At 43.3% G+C, this 17,020-nt stretch overlaps 1 long non-coding RNA gene across 4 annotated transcripts in view; it reads right to left on the bottom strand.

Annotated features, from left to right (window-relative positions):
• Positions 1 to 3,186: 3,186 nt before the first annotated feature.
• LOC119878854 overlaps positions 3,187 to 17,020 on the bottom strand; it is a 30,687-nt gene continuing 16,853 nt past the window's right edge. The window contains exons 4-5 of one of the 4 annotated variants that reach the window (XR_005387191.1): positions 9,756 to 9,914; positions 3,189 to 3,209 (exon numbers count right to left, since the gene is read on the bottom strand). This is a non-coding gene — a long non-coding RNA (uncharacterized LOC119878854). Of the gene's footprint in view, positions 3,210 to 9,755; positions 9,915 to 12,403; positions 13,813 to 17,020 lie in introns of those variants that run through there. The other 3 variants (XR_005387193.1, XR_005387194.1, XR_005387192.1) reach the window with 3 other exon arrangements.

Genomic DNA, 17,020 nt, shown 5'->3' with positions numbered 1-17,020 from the left:
TGCAAAGAAAATTAGACATTTCTTTGAAATCTCACATTTTGTAACTGGCTACATAAAATATGGGTTTACTTTAATATAAAAATGACAATCTTCTCCATTCCTCACGTATACACAGTAAAGCAACTACCACGTTTGGTGGAAACATGAAGCGGAAGATGGGTCAGAGGGGAACGAGAGATGGATGCTTTAGCACCAGCTCTCAAGCTTAACAAGGAAAATAATAAGTTAGGAAAGATTTATCAACATAGCATTGTTTTCACAGTAAATATTTAGAAATATAAATTAAAGTAGCGTGAAATCGCAGTATCATGATAGGATAAACAACAGATTGTGAGGGTCATTAAATTATAATGTAAATCTGTTATCTATAAATATATGCAATGATGTCTATGATATATGGAGGAGACAGAGCATGCTGCAAAACATCATGATCAACAGATTCTCCTTTATACAAATCCTATATGTACATTTCTAAATATGCACGAGAACCACGTGGACCAGTGAGAGACATCAGCAAGAGCTAACAGGAGCTGCCTCTGAGTGACGAGATCTGCAATTCCGTTTACTTTTTGCACTTCTATATACTGATTGCATTTTTAACGATCATTTATCTGAAAAGTTCTTTCCAAAGTAAAATGTCTTTTTTTTTTTAAAGAGATTCTGACATGAAATGAGAAAAAAAACAAAGGGCTTTATTTTTAAAGAAGAAAAACTTCTAGCAAGGTCATGTGCTAGTCTACTACCCTGAAGGGACTGTGCACTTTGAAGACTTTGGGAATGTTCACTGTGCCTACAGAGTAGTCCCATGCTCATTCTGTCATTTCTGCAGTGAGTAGCACCAATAGAAGGAGGTATGGAGGGCAGCCCCGGTGGTGCAGCGGTTTAGCGACGCCTGCAGCCCAGGGCATGATCCCTGGAGACCCTGGATCGAGTCCCACGTTGGGCTCCTCTGAATGGAGCCTGCTTCTCCCTCTGCCTGTGTCTCTGCCTCTCTCTCTCTCTCTCTCTGTCTCTGTCTCTGTCTCTATGAATAAATAATAAATAAAAATCTTTAAAAAATAAAAGAGGTATCGAGAAAGAAGTGAAAGGTACTCACCCTCTGGTACAGAACGTGTTTTCATGTGAGGCTCAGGGACCAGTAGTGGGTTATTCTCGACTATACTGCTCTCAATGACATCAAGCACAAACCCACTAAGAGACTTAGGCGTGCCTCTGCTGTTATGACATTTTGGTCAAAATGGCAAAATGCATCTTAATTACAGTTTTGATAGGTATGTACTTATAGGTGTCATATATTCAACGACCTTTCAGGTTCAGGATATAACTGAGTACACTTAGGACATGTAAAGTTAACAAATTAAAACTCTGATAGATGATAGGAAAGAAAATTCTATCCAGAGTTTCACCGATACCATGAAATTATCATTTTGATGGCCCACATTTATGATGCTCTAAATATATGCACAGTGTAAAGTAGTCAATCTGGATTTCTACAAAAGGGACACTGAGCACAAAATGGAAACATAAAGACAGTTCTATGAAATGAATCTCATAAACTATCGACCGAAGACATTATATGTTTAAACTAACAGTTTTTGACTCCATGATCATTTATCATACTCAAGATAAAAATAGATAAAAATAGTTGATAATTGATGATTAAGACAAAATTCATATAACACTAGCATTATTCTTTCCAAGTATTCCAAGCAGAAATTCTTATAGGACACAACCAAAAGTATGGGCTATTTACTTGCTGTTATTTAATAAAAGAACAAAGAAAACTAAGACCTCACAAAATGTTGAAATAGCTATCTATCTACAGACATTGTGAATTTTTAGGAAGACACGCTGAAACATCAATACCATTGCAAACACACACGCATGCGCATATTCTGGTACGATGAACTTGAAAATTAACAAGCTATATTGGAGTTATGAATAATGGTCCTAATTATTCTTTTCCCAAAGTAGTAAACAGAAATACTATGTCAGAGTTTTCTGATCAGTGACAAAGTCATTAATAAATGAAATCAAAATGGCTAGCAATCAATAAAAAAACTGTATTTGTGAGGGAAACATTCACTGCTACACTAGGCTTCCATTCCGTATAGGCAACAGATTCATTTTAGTATGTAAAATGCTCTGGGTTGAAGAATGCTTTTGACAAGAAATGATAAAGATTTTTCCCTATCACAGTAACAAAAACATATATTCACGTTGTGTTTTTTGAACTGCTCATCTTCCTAAAAAAATTAAGTAATGAGGAAGGCCATAAGATGGCTAGGAAAACATAAACTGTAAGAAGCAAGAGGTTCATTTCCCTTAAACAAAATTCCCAGAAAGCAGGCAAGAAAAAAATAAAAGACCTCAACAATTGGAAAAGTTGGGGAAGGCGGGGAAAATCTGAAAGCAAGCAAGATGAAAATAATGAAAATACCAGCTGACATAAACAGGGATAGAATGCAGTCTAATCCCCAGACTCCTGAGCAAGGACATATGCAAATTAGCACGGGGAACACAAAACTACAACAGAAAGATGGTACGCGTAGCACCGGGACCAAGTATTAAACAAAGCATATCGAATTCAGAACTTGCTCATCAAACTGGATTAATTCTCCCTTTTGACGAAATGCATTTTGAGTTCAGGTTACGTCACAGGAATATTTTTATGGAATGACTTTAAAAATGTAGAGAAAGACTCTGATTCCTCTGACTCCCCTTAGTGAAAGAAAATCTTCGAATGCTGCTAAAGTTAATTAAAAACCATGAGGGAGGGATCCCTGGGTGGCGCAGCGGTTTAGCGCCTGCCTTTGGCCCAGGGCGCGATCCTGGAGACCCGGGATCGAGTCCCACATCGGGCTCCGGTGCATGGAGCCTGCTTCTCCCTCTGCCTGTGTCTCTGCCTCTCTCTCTCTCTGTAACTATCATAAATAAATAAAAATTAAAAAAAAAAAACCATGAGGGATCGATGAAATGAGAGATTCAATACAGACTGTGACATTCTGGGCCAAAACTGAAGTGTCATCAAAAAGTAATGGTTTTGGTAGACCCTGGCTAACAAACGAGAAGGATATCAAACACAAAGACTTTTTTTTGTCAAGAATGGTAACACTGATGAGAGAGAACCTCAAAGTGACATACATACATACGACAACTGAGTATGTATATTCAGCGTAAAGACTCACCAGAAGCAGGTGTCCATGCCTCTGTGGACAAAAAACAAAACAAAACAAAACAAAACAACTTTGGTTAACAGATCAACACACATATTAAAATCCAGACACTATAAGTTCTGGCACAGAGGCTGAAGCACACATTACATGAGAACACTGTTGCTGTCTCTATCTGGTGAAACACAAAGGAGTGTGAACCTCGTAAATGCGGTTTTGGGTATCAAAGTCCAACTGACTCTTTGTAATGTGCTCTGGCTTTGCAATTCTCAACATAGCAGGTGATAACCTGATATAGAAGCGAATACTACCGTGACTTCGGTTAGCTGCATGTGAGTTGTTTAAATATCAGAAGGTGAAGTACGACAAATTAGGAATAAAAACACAAATTTATGGAAAGGGTGCTTCAAAGAATGAAACCTGGATAAAACTCAAAAGCAGGAATCCTCCCAAGTGATCCTTTGCTACAAAATTAATTCACATTAGTGGAAGGCTTTGCTATGCCCAGTGCTGGGAATGTTTTTGTCCTGTCGGAAACTAGTTCACGCAAAATACCGAATTTCCAGTATTTCACCGTTATGTCCTGTTGTTTTGCTCAGAAAGAGCACCAAATCTCTGTGCTTAATTTAAAATGAATTACAATTTTGCTGGGGGTTTTAATTGCTAAGTAATTTGTTTGAACAGTTTAAACCACTTACAATTTTAGTCAACATAAAAATTTGTGGCAATCATACGGGAAAACTCATAAAACCACAGCTAAATTCCTAGGGATCAAAGTATTATAGACTGAAATAGCCTTTAACTAACAAATGATCATTATGATTGGATGTCAACTGCATTCCTATATTGTAATTCATTTCATATGTAAGAAAAAATAGAAAACCATTAGGCCAAGTAAAGGACTAAAAATTGCTTTTAAAGCAGCAACACTATGCAAATCTAAACAGAAATTCCAAACGTCCTGTTATTCTTCTGGGAGGTTCAGAGCAAAAGTCGTTCTTACGTAAAAACGGAATTAAGGTTGAGAGCCCACAAGACTTCCTGACGGTGCTTCGTAAGTTAGAAAATGAGCCCATAGATAGGAGATCGTAAAGACGCTTTTCTTCCAACAGAGACGGCTTCCTTACTGCTCACCCAGTTCCTGACCTCTGTCATGAGCTAGTGAACCCCCAGAACAAAGCTGAGAACAAAACCTGGGTTTCGGTACGACTCCACAGTTGAACTCAGAACCAGATTAAAACCAGGGCTTACGAGAGCTTTCCCGCTGTCAGATTCAACCGTGGGTCATCCCTAATCCGCCCCAGACCAGCGAGAAGACAGCAAGCTCCCATCCTTGCAGGAGTGTGCCGTGGAAGCGTCACAAGCCAGAGACAGAGGGGTTGTGTCCCTCAGAGTGAAGCTACAGGAAATGGTTTCCTTCTTTTCATTTTTTCGTTCTTAAGGAACTTTCATAAAACAGCTCTGAATCATGCAGTCTCCTTTAAAAATGTTCTCCTCATAAGGAAAACAGAAGAAAAATCAACCACCAAAGGTCACACTTGAAAACTGCAGAACTTCAGAACTTGTGGAAGAAACACCTGTAAGACCTCTTTCTTTGTACCACTTCATGCAAAGTTTCTCATGAGAAATTTATGTACTGGTTTGTGTTTTATGAATCAGACCTGAATAAAAAGAGAGACTTCTGCCATGAAACTTAAAGGGTAAGAAAATCTCCGTGTGCGTGCCACTCCCAGCATCATGAGTCAGGTTTTTCCCCTCCCCACGCAGACTGTTCCAGAGTCTCACCTCAATCCCCCCTACTGGTCCTTACAGATGCGCTAAATGGATTACCACTGCAGTGGTTTATCAGTCCTCCTCCGATATCCATAGAAAACTAAAGAAGACCAAGGAGGGTCCTCAAACTCCCATTCCCGACCTGGTGAAAATGGCATTTAAAGTCCTTAACACCCGAGAGGAAGTGGCTGAACTTAAGAGGCAGGCCAGGCTCCAGCAGAAGGTCCAACTCCAGACCCAAGCGTCGGTGGGAGCCCGCAGAAAGGGGGAACCAACCGAATCCCACCTGGGGCTTGCTTCAGATGTGGCACCGAGGGACAATGGGCCCGTCAATGTCCCAATCCCAAGGAGCCAACGCGGCAATTCCCTCAATGTGGAACGATGCGCCACTGGAAATCCGCCTGCTGGGTCTCGGGGGATCCTTGGCGCCTCCACACAGAGGAAACCCTGAGCCGGGAAGTCCAGCCTTTCAACTACTCGGATTGGATGATGACTGACGGGGCCCAGACTCAGACACCCCCTAAGCCAGGCCAAGCCAGGTCCTGCTCCAGGTAGCAGGGAAGCCCATCTCTTTCCTGTTGGGCACGGGGGCGACTGACTCCATTGTGCCTTCCTACTCGGGGGCCAGCTTCCCCTCTCCAGTAGCCGTGATGGGAACTGATGGCACCTCCTCTATTCCACGGACTGCCCCACTCCTCTCTTGCAGCCTGGATGGGTTCTCCTCCTCACACTCCTTCCTTAGAATCCCTTCCTGCCCAGCTCCTTTTCGTCGAAAATCCTGACATCTATCTATCAGCTTCTCCTCGGCTAAGTCCGGCTACCCTCCTACTTACCCCCTCTACTAACCCAGAACCCTCCCATTCCTGCTCTCAACTCCTGGAAGAGCTGCCCCCTCCACATCCAGGACTTTAGAATCAGCCCTTCCCTAACCCTGACCAAATTCTCTTTGTGGCCAGAGACACGCAGCATAGGCCATCGTTACCCTAGATGCCATCCTAGAGGCAGTTCCCCCCCTCCTCGGGACAAGCTCTCGGAAGGCAGAACTTAGAGCCCTCACCAGGGCTCTTCGCCTGTCCAAAGGGCAATGAGCTACCATATACACGGACTCCAAATGTGCCTCCATCATCACACATACACATTCTGTCCTCTGGCAAGAGCAAAGGTTTCTTACAACCAAGGGAAGCCCCATAATCTATGGGCCCCTCATTTCAAAACTACTAGAGGCCCTCAGCCTTCCCACTGAAGTAGCCATTGTCCACTGCCATGGACATCAATCCTCCATGGACCCGGTGTCCTGGGCCAACAACAAAGCTGACTCAACTGCCCAAGCCACTGCCTTAGGCTCCTCATCAGCTCCCCTCCTCTTCCTCAACACACCACATTCCCCCTCTTACACAGATGAGGAAACTCACACACTAAAAAAGATGGGAAGAATAGCCGGGGAGAAAGACTGGATATTCATTCAAAAGAAACTCGCTCTTCCAAACCATTTAGCTCCTGTGATCATTTCAGACATACGTCAATCCCTACACATTGGTCCCAAGGCCTTACACCAGTTCCCAGGATTCCACTATCCACATCTCCAAAAGGTAATTGGAGAGGTGTGTTAGTCTTACAAAACCTGCTCCACTGTAAATGCTCAAGGGGGAATTCGCAGGCCAGGACCCAATCACCAGCTCCATGGCTACCAACCTGGCAAGGACTGGCAGCTTGACTTTTCCCACATGCCGCGCCATAAATCCTTTCGCTACCTATTAACCTTAGTGGACACCTTTACAGGCTGGATAGAGGCTTTTCCCACAGCTCGGGAGATGGCGGATGTGGTGGCCACCATACTCATCGAACAGATCATTCTGAGATTCAGCCTCCTGGAGATCCTACAATCTGACAACAGCCCGGCTTTCATCTCCAGCATCACCCGGCAAGACTCCGAGAGCCTAAATATTACCTGGAAACTCCATATCCCATATCACCCCCAGTCTTCGGGTAAGGTAGAGTGGGCCAACGGCCTTCTCAAAGAACATCTCACCAAACTTACCCTTGAAACTCCACCTGTCCAGGCCAACCCTCCTCCCGCTGGCTTTAACAAGGCTCAGAGCCACCCCTAGAGGGCCATCGGGCCTAAGTCCCTTTGAGCTTCTCTACGGGGTGGCCCTTCCTGCTCACTTAAATCTTCCATCATCACCTCCTCCTCTCCTATCTTACTTACCTACCTTCCCTAACTCTTCTAAGAGCCCTCCTGTGGGCCCATGTGGATTCAGTCACCCCTACTCCAGGAGCACCCACCTACAGGCTAACCCAACTCCAGGACCAGGGCCCCTTCTCCTGGATAAAACTTATCCAACAAGGCACTTCCCTCGCCAGCCTTTCCTGCATGGGCAATCTGTCCCACTGTTTTATCTGTGCCGCTTTAGGCAAAACTCCCCTTGTGGCCATTCCCCTCCCCAAGTGCATTCAGCTGCACCAGCCCCGCACCCACACCTCCAGTGCCTGCCTCATCCCTCTCTCACTAATGTTGCCCTATTTACTGACCCTCTCAACCATCAATTCCCCTTCTGTTATTTCTGCCCCTAACTCATCCCTGTGCAACGTCACCCGGTCAAACGTCACCTCTCATCATGCTGCTATTGCCTGATTCTTTTGGTGCCATGGCACCCCTATCTCAATCTCTCAATACCTCTGCCTCGCTCCTGACTGTCTCCCTAGTTCCGCGATTAACTATCTATAGTCAGGCAGAAGTAGCCCTCCTCATCAGCCCCCTGGAAAAGCAGAAACGAGTGATCTTTCTCCCACTGGTTGTCAGGGTCTCCCTGGCCTCAACCCTGGTGACCACTGGGTAAGGGGCCCTTATTCTACTCTGTAGATTCCTCCAGGGACCTATCCGAGAGGCTTCAAATGGCTATCGAGGCTTTGGCAGAGTCTTTTGCTTCCCGACAACGCCAAATAAACCCGGTGGCCCAGGTAGCTCTTCAGAACCGACGTGTCTTGGACCTCCTCACGGCCAAGAAAGGAGGAACTTGTATGTGTCTCAATGAAGATTGCTACTACTACATCAACGAAACAGGTGTAGTTGAAAGCAATCTCCACGTCCTCGCCAAAGTTCGTGAGTCTCTCCAAAAACGGTATCACCCTGTCGACCCAACTACACCCCAATGGTGGCAGACCCCACTAACCATATGGCTCCTCCTCTCTCTAAGCCCACTCCTAATCATTGGCATACTATTAATGGTGGTCCCTTGCTCTCTCTGAATCATCAAGGAAGGAATCCGCGAAAGATCTCGGTTATCAGTCAACCAACTTGTTTTACACCCCTACGCTGGCCTGCCCACCTCCGACAGGCACCACGACGCCCCTAAATCAGCAGGAAGCAGCCGGATCTGAATCATCGCCCCATTATAACATAACAAAAAGATCTGAATGTTGGGCTGGGGAGACTGGGGACCTCAAAATGGCTGACCCCAGGCCAGCAACCTCCCAATAAGGCCGCCTTGCGGCCCTACCCTAACTGAGCACCCAAAGACCTGTAACCCTTGCCCTAATTGGAATGCCGCCCCGCCCCCATCTTCCAGAGGAAAACTCTTTATAGACCCCCCCTGCAGTTTGCTTGGGTGTGACTCCCCCCCCTCGCTCTCTCTCCCCTGCGGGCCTCAGAACCTAGCCAGGGAGCACATCCCATTAAAAGCCTGTTTCAAACAAAATAAATAAATAAAAATAAAAGCCTGTTTCCACCAACTTTTGCCTGGCCTCTCTCTTCCAGTTCACTACCAATCAGATTAAACCTGACAAAAACCATGGTCCTTTTGTACCAAACTGCCACTTAAAAACTGTGACAGCTAATCTCTATGTTGTTAGGAACTATATCATTTCAATATGTGTGAAACTGGCAGGGACATAAATTCCAGACATCATTCACTCTTGGCTTTGAAACAGGCTCATGGTATCTGGTATTAGGCAATGTTCTTTGGAATTTGTAGATGAATCTGACCACATCTAGCTTCAGACGTGGAAAAAAAAAAACATATCTTATTTAGCAAAGTGATAATGCAGTGTTTTAAATACATCCCAGCTTAGATGACACACGATACTTTTCTCAATGGTTCCGGGGAGCCTCAGTCATTGTGATTTGATAGCACGCAAAGTCAATGAGAAACAGACACGTGGAATTTGAAGCAGAAAGGTACGGTCTTTCTGGATCTTCACATTTGTTTCAATTTCTCACTAATGACTCCTCAAGGCCTTGAATACATGAGTCACCCTTTTAGGCAACTACTATGATTAAAAGTAAGAGAAGAGCAAGTAGGATGTTACCTATTCATTTGGCTGAGTCTTCGAACTCTAAGAGACGATGATGAGACCACCAGTCCATGGGGTGTCAAACTTAACAATGCAGCAGAGGCAACAAGAAACTGCTCGACCCAGGAGTAGATGTGAGTGAAGGCTCACCGGAGGAATCATTCTATACCATAATCGACAGTCTGTACACGTCACTGCCTCGGGCTTGGCTCGGCTTCATCTGGTGCACGTGTTGGTCTCACCCAGGAATTCAAGAAGGGCACTGAACACTAGTGATGAAACTGCTCTGCAAGGATATTCTGATTGTTCCATCACATGGGCCTCTTAACAATCCTAGCTTCCCAAACTGCATTCTCAGTGTGTTTCTCCAAAACAATGAGGTGCCACCCTTTATCTGAACTCTTGAATACCACCTCTGCCTGTGGCTGTCCTGTTATGGGGACACCTTTTGCAGCTGCATGCTTTCCCCATTTCTCATTGTGTCCCCTGCCAAGTTTGGACCCCTAGAATACCTACCCTGTCCTGTGTCCAGGCTTGCCGTGTCGGTGATTCATTCACATGGACATTCTGCTGTGGGCTTTGTTCTCTCGGGGCTCACGATATTTACATTCCTTCCCAAGCTTTGCTGTAGGCCAAATCCTTGCTCCTCACCTGGTCCCATCTGGTCTACCCAGACTCAAAAAAAAAAAAAATCACAACCAAAAGTCAAAACAAAGGAGGAGCAGGTGGAGATTTTTCCAAGCCGAGACCCTGAAGACGAGAACTGAGGAAGACGGACTCGACATTTACTGGTGTGAGGATGAAAAGAGATACTCAGGATGATGGATATTACACACCATCTCACAAGCTTTCCGTGCCTGAAGTGTCTAGCCTGTTGTTCATTCCACGCAAAACTGTGAGACTCAGGCACTCTTTCAGAGCCTTCTGGGACAATATGGGACAACATGTATAAAATATGGGATGATCATCAAAATGAACCCGATTAAACTCAAACAATGGACTTAATTTTTTTTATCATCTCCTTTTTTTAAAAAGATTTATTTATTCATGATAGATATAGAGAGAGAAAGAGAGAGACAGAGACACAGGAGGAGGGAGAAGCAGGCTTCATGCTGGGAGCCTGACGTGGGACTCGATCCCGGGACTCCAGGATCGTGCCCTGGGACAAAGGCAGGCACCAAACCGCTTAGCCACCCAGGGATCCCGATCATCTGCTTCCTAATCCCCATCTCCCTACAAAGGTGGTCAATGATTCATTATGTTATTATCTGTTTCTCACCCCAACATTTCTATCTACCTGTATCCATCCATTTGCTGATGACTGAAACCAGGCAGCCATATCTGTTTCTACATCTAACCCATGACCGTTCTAATTTAAAATATACTTTACATCCATCTTATTATTTTCTTCTCTATATTCAGCACCCAGGTCACATTTATATGTCCCATTGTCATCTCTCACTAGAACTAATATCATTGCATTCTGGCTAGCCTTCCCACTTGTAACTCAAGTCTTTTCGATTTTTTAAAGATGACTTTTACCTCTTTGAGAGAGACCATGAGAGAGAGTGCATGAGTCGGAGCGGGGAGAGGCAGAGGGAGAGGGAGAAGCAGATGCCCCACTGGGCAGGGATCCTGACCTGAGCCGAAAGGCAAAGGCTCAACCGACTGATCCCCCCCACACCAGGTGTCCCTAACTCTGTTCTTTTCTGAATCGTTCCCAAACCCACAACAGGTAGCCTAATAGTGAAAGCCCCAAACATCATTATGTTGTTACTTTGCTTATTAGTTCTCTTCAAAGTCTTCTCTTTGTACCTTGGATGAAATCAAAACCCTCTGAGCCAATAAATCCTGGTGTGATCTAGTCCATGCTGACTTTAGTCACATCTAATGCTGCTCTCCTATCTATCTATTCATTATGTTCCACCTTCCCTGACCATTTTTTCAATCTTTCTCAATCTTGGAGACTCCCATCAATATTTTTTTACATTCTTCAACATCTCAATGGCTATTAAGATTTCCTATGTAGGAACTTAGCCTTAGCCTTACAACGTTCATCACATATGTTACTTCTTTAACGGGGTCTTCCCTGAACCTCTAATTTAAGAGCTAGTTCTCTCCATTATGATATTTTATGGTCATTGTCATTTTCTTTCATAGCACCTTTCCCACGTTTCTTGTAGGCACTTGTCAGTATGAATATTTCTAAAGTGACTGTCCTCTGAGTAGGCCGTGAGAAAGCTCCATGGGAACATGGGTCTTTTGCTTTCTACTGTATGGCAATGCCTGGTACAGGGACTACAATCATTGGCACTCAATATATCTGTCCAATGAGTGAGTGGAAATTCTGTATCTCATAGTTTATTTGTTCAATTATTCAATAAGCTATTATCTTGTGTAAAGCATGGTCTTCACCTCATTGGGTACAGCAGAGACAAAGAGATGCAAAAGTGCCTGCTCTGGTGAAGCTTCTAGAGTGGGAAACCAGTAATTAGCAACGAATACAAAACATCACATCGCATTTTAGAAAGAGACATGTAGCAAAGAAAAAATGGAGCAGGACAACGGAAATGAGGGGGTGCCAGCGAGATGGGATTTACAGTTAGAATAAATGATCAATGTAGGCCTTCATGAACAGTTTACCTCTGGGAAAAGACTTGAAGCAAGTGAAGGCTCTCTAAGAGAAATTCAAGTCAAAGAATTTTCTAGGCAAGGGAATGAGCTAGAATGAGTCCAAGAGTGGGAACTTGTATGGGTTTCTGAGAAACAGTAAAGGAAGATGCAGAGTGGTCAGGAAGGCAGACATAGAGGTTGTGATAAAAGAGACAAGGAAGGGCAGACAGATCACGTAGGCCTTTTGACCACCATCCCCACTTTGGCTTTTACAGTGACTGAGCTGAATGAGCCTTCAAATGGTTTCAGAAGAGTTATAGGATCTTACTTTTGCTTTAAGTGGATCGAGATGGCTGCTCCATGTAGAATCTCACAGCGGGGCATGGGGAAAGGCAGGAAAACCCCACAAAAGGCTTCTGAAGAATTCAGGCAAGAGAAGATGGTCACTTGAATTAGTATCTAGCAGTGGAGATAATAGAAAACAGCTGGATTCTGGATCTATATTGAAGGTCAAGATAAAAGGTTTTTTTTTTCTGATGCACTGGATGGGGGTTTGAAAGACAGCAAGGAATTAAAGACAACTCTGAGGTCTGGAGGCTGAGTAACTGGGAAGACAGCCTTGCAGTCAAGTCACAGGGGTGAAGAATACAGAGGAGTATGTGTGGTGAGATCATGTTTATTTGCAGAAACTGGAGGAGAGGTTACATGAGTAGTTGGATATACAATTCAGTGGGAGAATGACAAATGTGGGAGGTGTCCACCTACAAACAGCACGGAAGGCAGGACAGGAGATGATCTCACTCCAGACCCGGCCCCCACCCCGGAGTGACTATAAACAGAAAAGACCAATTGCCATGCACCACGCCTCGTGCAAAGCCTCGTGCCCTTGCGTTCGGGTCGCGCTCAGGTGGGCCTTACTCCTCAACTTACCAGGATTATGGGAAATATTTCAATCTGACACATATAATAAGCATGATGCATAAGTAGGTAGCCATTTAGGACAGATCTCTCATTGTCAGACTCTTAACTGTGAAATGAATAAATTAAATTTCTTCTATCAGGTAACATTTTTATTATCATGTATATTTTCTACTTGCTAAGAAAGAAAGCAATGTGCAAATATTTTGTGGTTTAAGTAAGTATCTACAGGAATAGCCATATGGTGTGATGATGGCTAGAGGGCCTCACAGATCCTACTTTCATGCAGTGCACATGCCTCCCAGGCACAACCGTACAATCTACATTAGAGAAAATATAGCATTTGAATAACAAGAGATCACTGCGATAAACTGGGCCCATAAGGCTTATTATAAACATCTTCTAAATATAAATTGCTCTTCGAATTCTATCCTGTAGGAGGAATAGAGTTTTTCATGCAAACCAAAGAACGTCATAAAGCCGACTGGCAGACACCTAAAACCCTTATCATAGGAACTTAGTTTTTAGTGATCTCTAAATTATTACCCAGAAATACAGTTTGGATCCTAATAACTAACTCATTCCAGAAACATTCACCACGAGCTTCATGTGGTTTCCGACACGCTCTGACGCAGGCGCTGATGACACAGCGATGGGCAAAACACATCAGGCGACTGCCCCCATCCACAGGGTTTGGTCTTCCTCCGCAGGTGGAAGAGACAATGACTGAATAAATCTGTAACATGTCACAAGGTGGCGAGCACCACGAAGAGCGGGCACGCAGGGCAGGGGATCCGGGGCGGGGTGGCTGTCGTGTAAGTCCTGCGCTCAGAGATTTCCAACTAGATTATACTGTATGAGACTGGTTGACGACTGTCTGCTATTCAAGCACACATAACAGAACAAAGGCCCCATGGAGTGAGGAAAGGTGACCCAGCTTGGAAAGGGCAATCGTGGAAACAGACACCAGGTCTTCTAAATTGCCCTCAGAGATCTTTTCCTGCTAATGCAGTAGAGAGGGGCAGCATTCCTGTTCTGCAGACTAGGAGTAGGAGAGAGAGAGAAAAAAAAGCTCATTAGCCTTAGGGACAACTGCTGATGACTGTCTAATGATCACAGTTTAATAAGTGGGATATATATATATAGTAAGAGTACAGTTGTTACTTGAACAACATGTGTTTGCATTGTATGGGTCCACTTCTTTATACAGTACAGCACCATAGATGTCTTTACTCCCATGATTTTCTTTTTTTAAAGATTTAGTCATTTAAGAGAGAATGAGAAAGAGTGTGTACACGAGTTGGAGGGGCAGAGGGAGAGAATTCCAAGTAGACTCACTGCTGAGCATGAGTCCCGATGCAGGGCTTGATCCAGAGACCATGAGATCATGAGCTGAGCCAAATCCAAGAGTCAGGCACTTAACTGACGGCATCGCCCAGGAGCCCAATGGCTGCACCACCCAGGCGCCCCTCTTCCTTATGATTTTAATAACATTTTCTTTTCCCTAGCTCACTTCATTGTAAGATACATATTAATCTACTGGTTATATCATCGGTAAGGTTCCAATCAACAGTGGGCTACTAACTAACAGTCAAGTTTTGGCAGAATCAAAAATTATACGTGGATTTTCAGCTGTGCTGGGGGATGCTGTCGGGACCCCTAATCCCCACGTTGCGGGGAGGTCAGCTATATTCTAGTGAATTTGTAGTTCTTTACGGTATTACACTGTCCAATTTTGTCACTTCTACAAAAACCTGAAGCAGAGAATACAATGTTCATTGAAACCTGTTTCAGTAACTAAATTTGAGCTACTGTTGATGAAATTGAGTACTGTATATTTCCTGTTATGAGAGTATCTCATGCGCACGCATGCACACACACCATCCCTACAGAGCCTTGTGTGCCACTCGATGCCAGAGAAACTTCCCTGTTTTATCCACAAAGTTCACATTTCCAAAGCCAACCAACAGCACTGCACACATGGACTAGCGGTAATAGAAGTGAGGGATGTCTCGGTCCAGTTAGACCAGAGGAGTGGCAAACATTGTTGCCGCCAAAACCAACGGAAAACCCATTTACAAATATGACGGTCACAAATGACACTTCCCTACAAAACAAAAGTGGCACATCCTGCTGTCTTGTCCAAACTCTCTGTGGCCACAACCAATCGAGAGCTTCCAGCTTTCCTGCACTTGCTTGCTTCCCTTACGTTTGTCACCTCAGATACATGACTTTTCTTTTTTGCAGCTCAGGTTTTGATTTTTTGGTAACTTCTAAAACTTTCTAAGGTTTGGTTGTATTGATTTCTTCAAAGAATATTAAAACTTTCTAGCTAAGGATCTCCTACAAATGACTGTGTTGTCTTTACTTCAAATAATTAATAAACTTCCTTTGTACTTAAGAGTCATTAGGCACACACACACACACACACACACACAAGAGTCATTAGGCACCATGACAACCCACTGGTTAGTTCTCAACATTTTGCAATTCAGATCACTAGTCAGCTTTCTTCCTGGTCTTCAGACCTGCTTCAATACAACAGGGAAGTATAAAAACAACTTTCATCAGTGAAAAATCCCTAGGAGTTCAGGATTGTTGCACTCTAATGGATACATGGAAGCAAATGTGTATTTCTAGAAATCAATGAATTTATGACTATAAAATATACAGCACCTGTAAATTGAAGAGCTTCTTCCTCAAAAATATAGCCAATAAAAAAGACAGTGCATACATACAAAAAAGCCTTAAATAATAAGGGAGGAAAATAAGTAGAACATGTTAAAAAGCTGGCCAAATGAGAGAGGCATCCTGCCTCTCAGGATGGTTTCCTTATCTTTTACTGCATTTTATAAATGTCATAAAATAATGATGATTTTTTTATTGGAGTTCAGTTTGCCAACATATAGCATAACACCCAGCACTCATCCCATCAAGTGTCCCCCTCAATGTTCGTCACCCAGTCACCCCACACCCCCACCCTACCTCCTTTTCTTCCACCCCTTGTTCATTTTCCAGAGTGAGGAGTCTGTCATGTTCTGTCTCCCTTTCTGATATTTCCCACTCATTTTTTCTCCTTTCCCCTTTATTCCTTTTCACTATTTTTATATGCCCCAAAAGAATGAGACATTATAATGTTTGCCCTTCTCCGATTGACTTACTTCACTGAGCGTAATACCCTCCAGTTCCAAATGATGACTATTTTACAGGAGAAAAAAACACTTTTTTCTTTAAATTAAGAGGTATCACACTGGGAGAATCCTTTCAATGACTGGGAAAAAAATACGGTCACACAATACAGTTTGCGAACAGCAAACATATACAATGCCTGTTGTCAACTTTCTCCATCATTAACCCCATGACAAAACTCTTTTAAAAGTACAAGGGGAGGCTACAGAAGGAGTTGCTTCCACCTGTATTCCTGTTTGCAGTTTCTTCCTCATGTTTGTCAAGACAGAAAGAAGCATTTTTTTTTCTTTTCTTGCTTTTAAGTCTTTAGTTTAAAAAAAAAAAGGCAAACCTATAGGAGTTTCAATTTTTGGTGACAGTCATGGAAATCTGGAGACTCATGAGTTCTACGACTAGGGTTTCTGAACTGAAATTAAGAATTCAAGGATTACAGTTAAAGTCTCAGAGCAAAAGATATGAGGCTGAGTATTTTTCAACGAAAGCCCAAAGAGAAAAACAGAGGCTGACGACAGAGAAGAGCTGTGACATAAACCACAGATGATGTCGGAATTGTGATTTCTGTTAAATCTTGCCATGTATGCATGGATGTATGTACAGATACACACACATAGATCTCCGACAGTTCTTGTTCCTCAACGGTTATGCTCAAGGTTTGGTGGGGGGGAACCATCATTCTTTGTCTTGGGATATTTTGCTTACTTTTTGCTATGAATGGACATAGAAAATTAAGTATAAAGATAATTTACAGATTTCAATTATAAAAGAAAATATCAGCTTTTTAGTCCATAAAATCCAGACACCTACTGATAAAGCATCCTAGGAGAATCATCACTAGAAAAGTCCAATGGGACACACAGAAAAACTGCACGTTAACTACTTCCAAAGACAAAATTATTTTCACACTTTCTAGAGGTATTCAATATTTAATGTTGATGCCTGATGGAAAGGTCTTAAGTACTACAAACACTCAGACATTGTAGAAAAGGATGTAGTACTGCCACGTCTACCATCAATTCTATCTAAATAAGTGCTATTTTATGGTGTTAGTTATTACTGTATAT

This window comes from Canis lupus, unplaced genomic scaffold (genome assembly GCF_011100685.1).
Source record: "Canis lupus familiaris isolate Mischka breed German Shepherd unplaced genomic scaffold, alternate assembly UU_Cfam_GSD_1.0 chrUn_S1991H2190, whole genome shotgun sequence".
In the NCBI taxonomy this organism is placed as follows: domain Eukaryota; kingdom Metazoa; phylum Chordata; class Mammalia; order Carnivora; family Canidae; genus Canis; species Canis lupus.
Note: the sequence above shows the minus strand (reverse complement) of the source record. Positions and strands in the feature narration are given on the sequence as shown.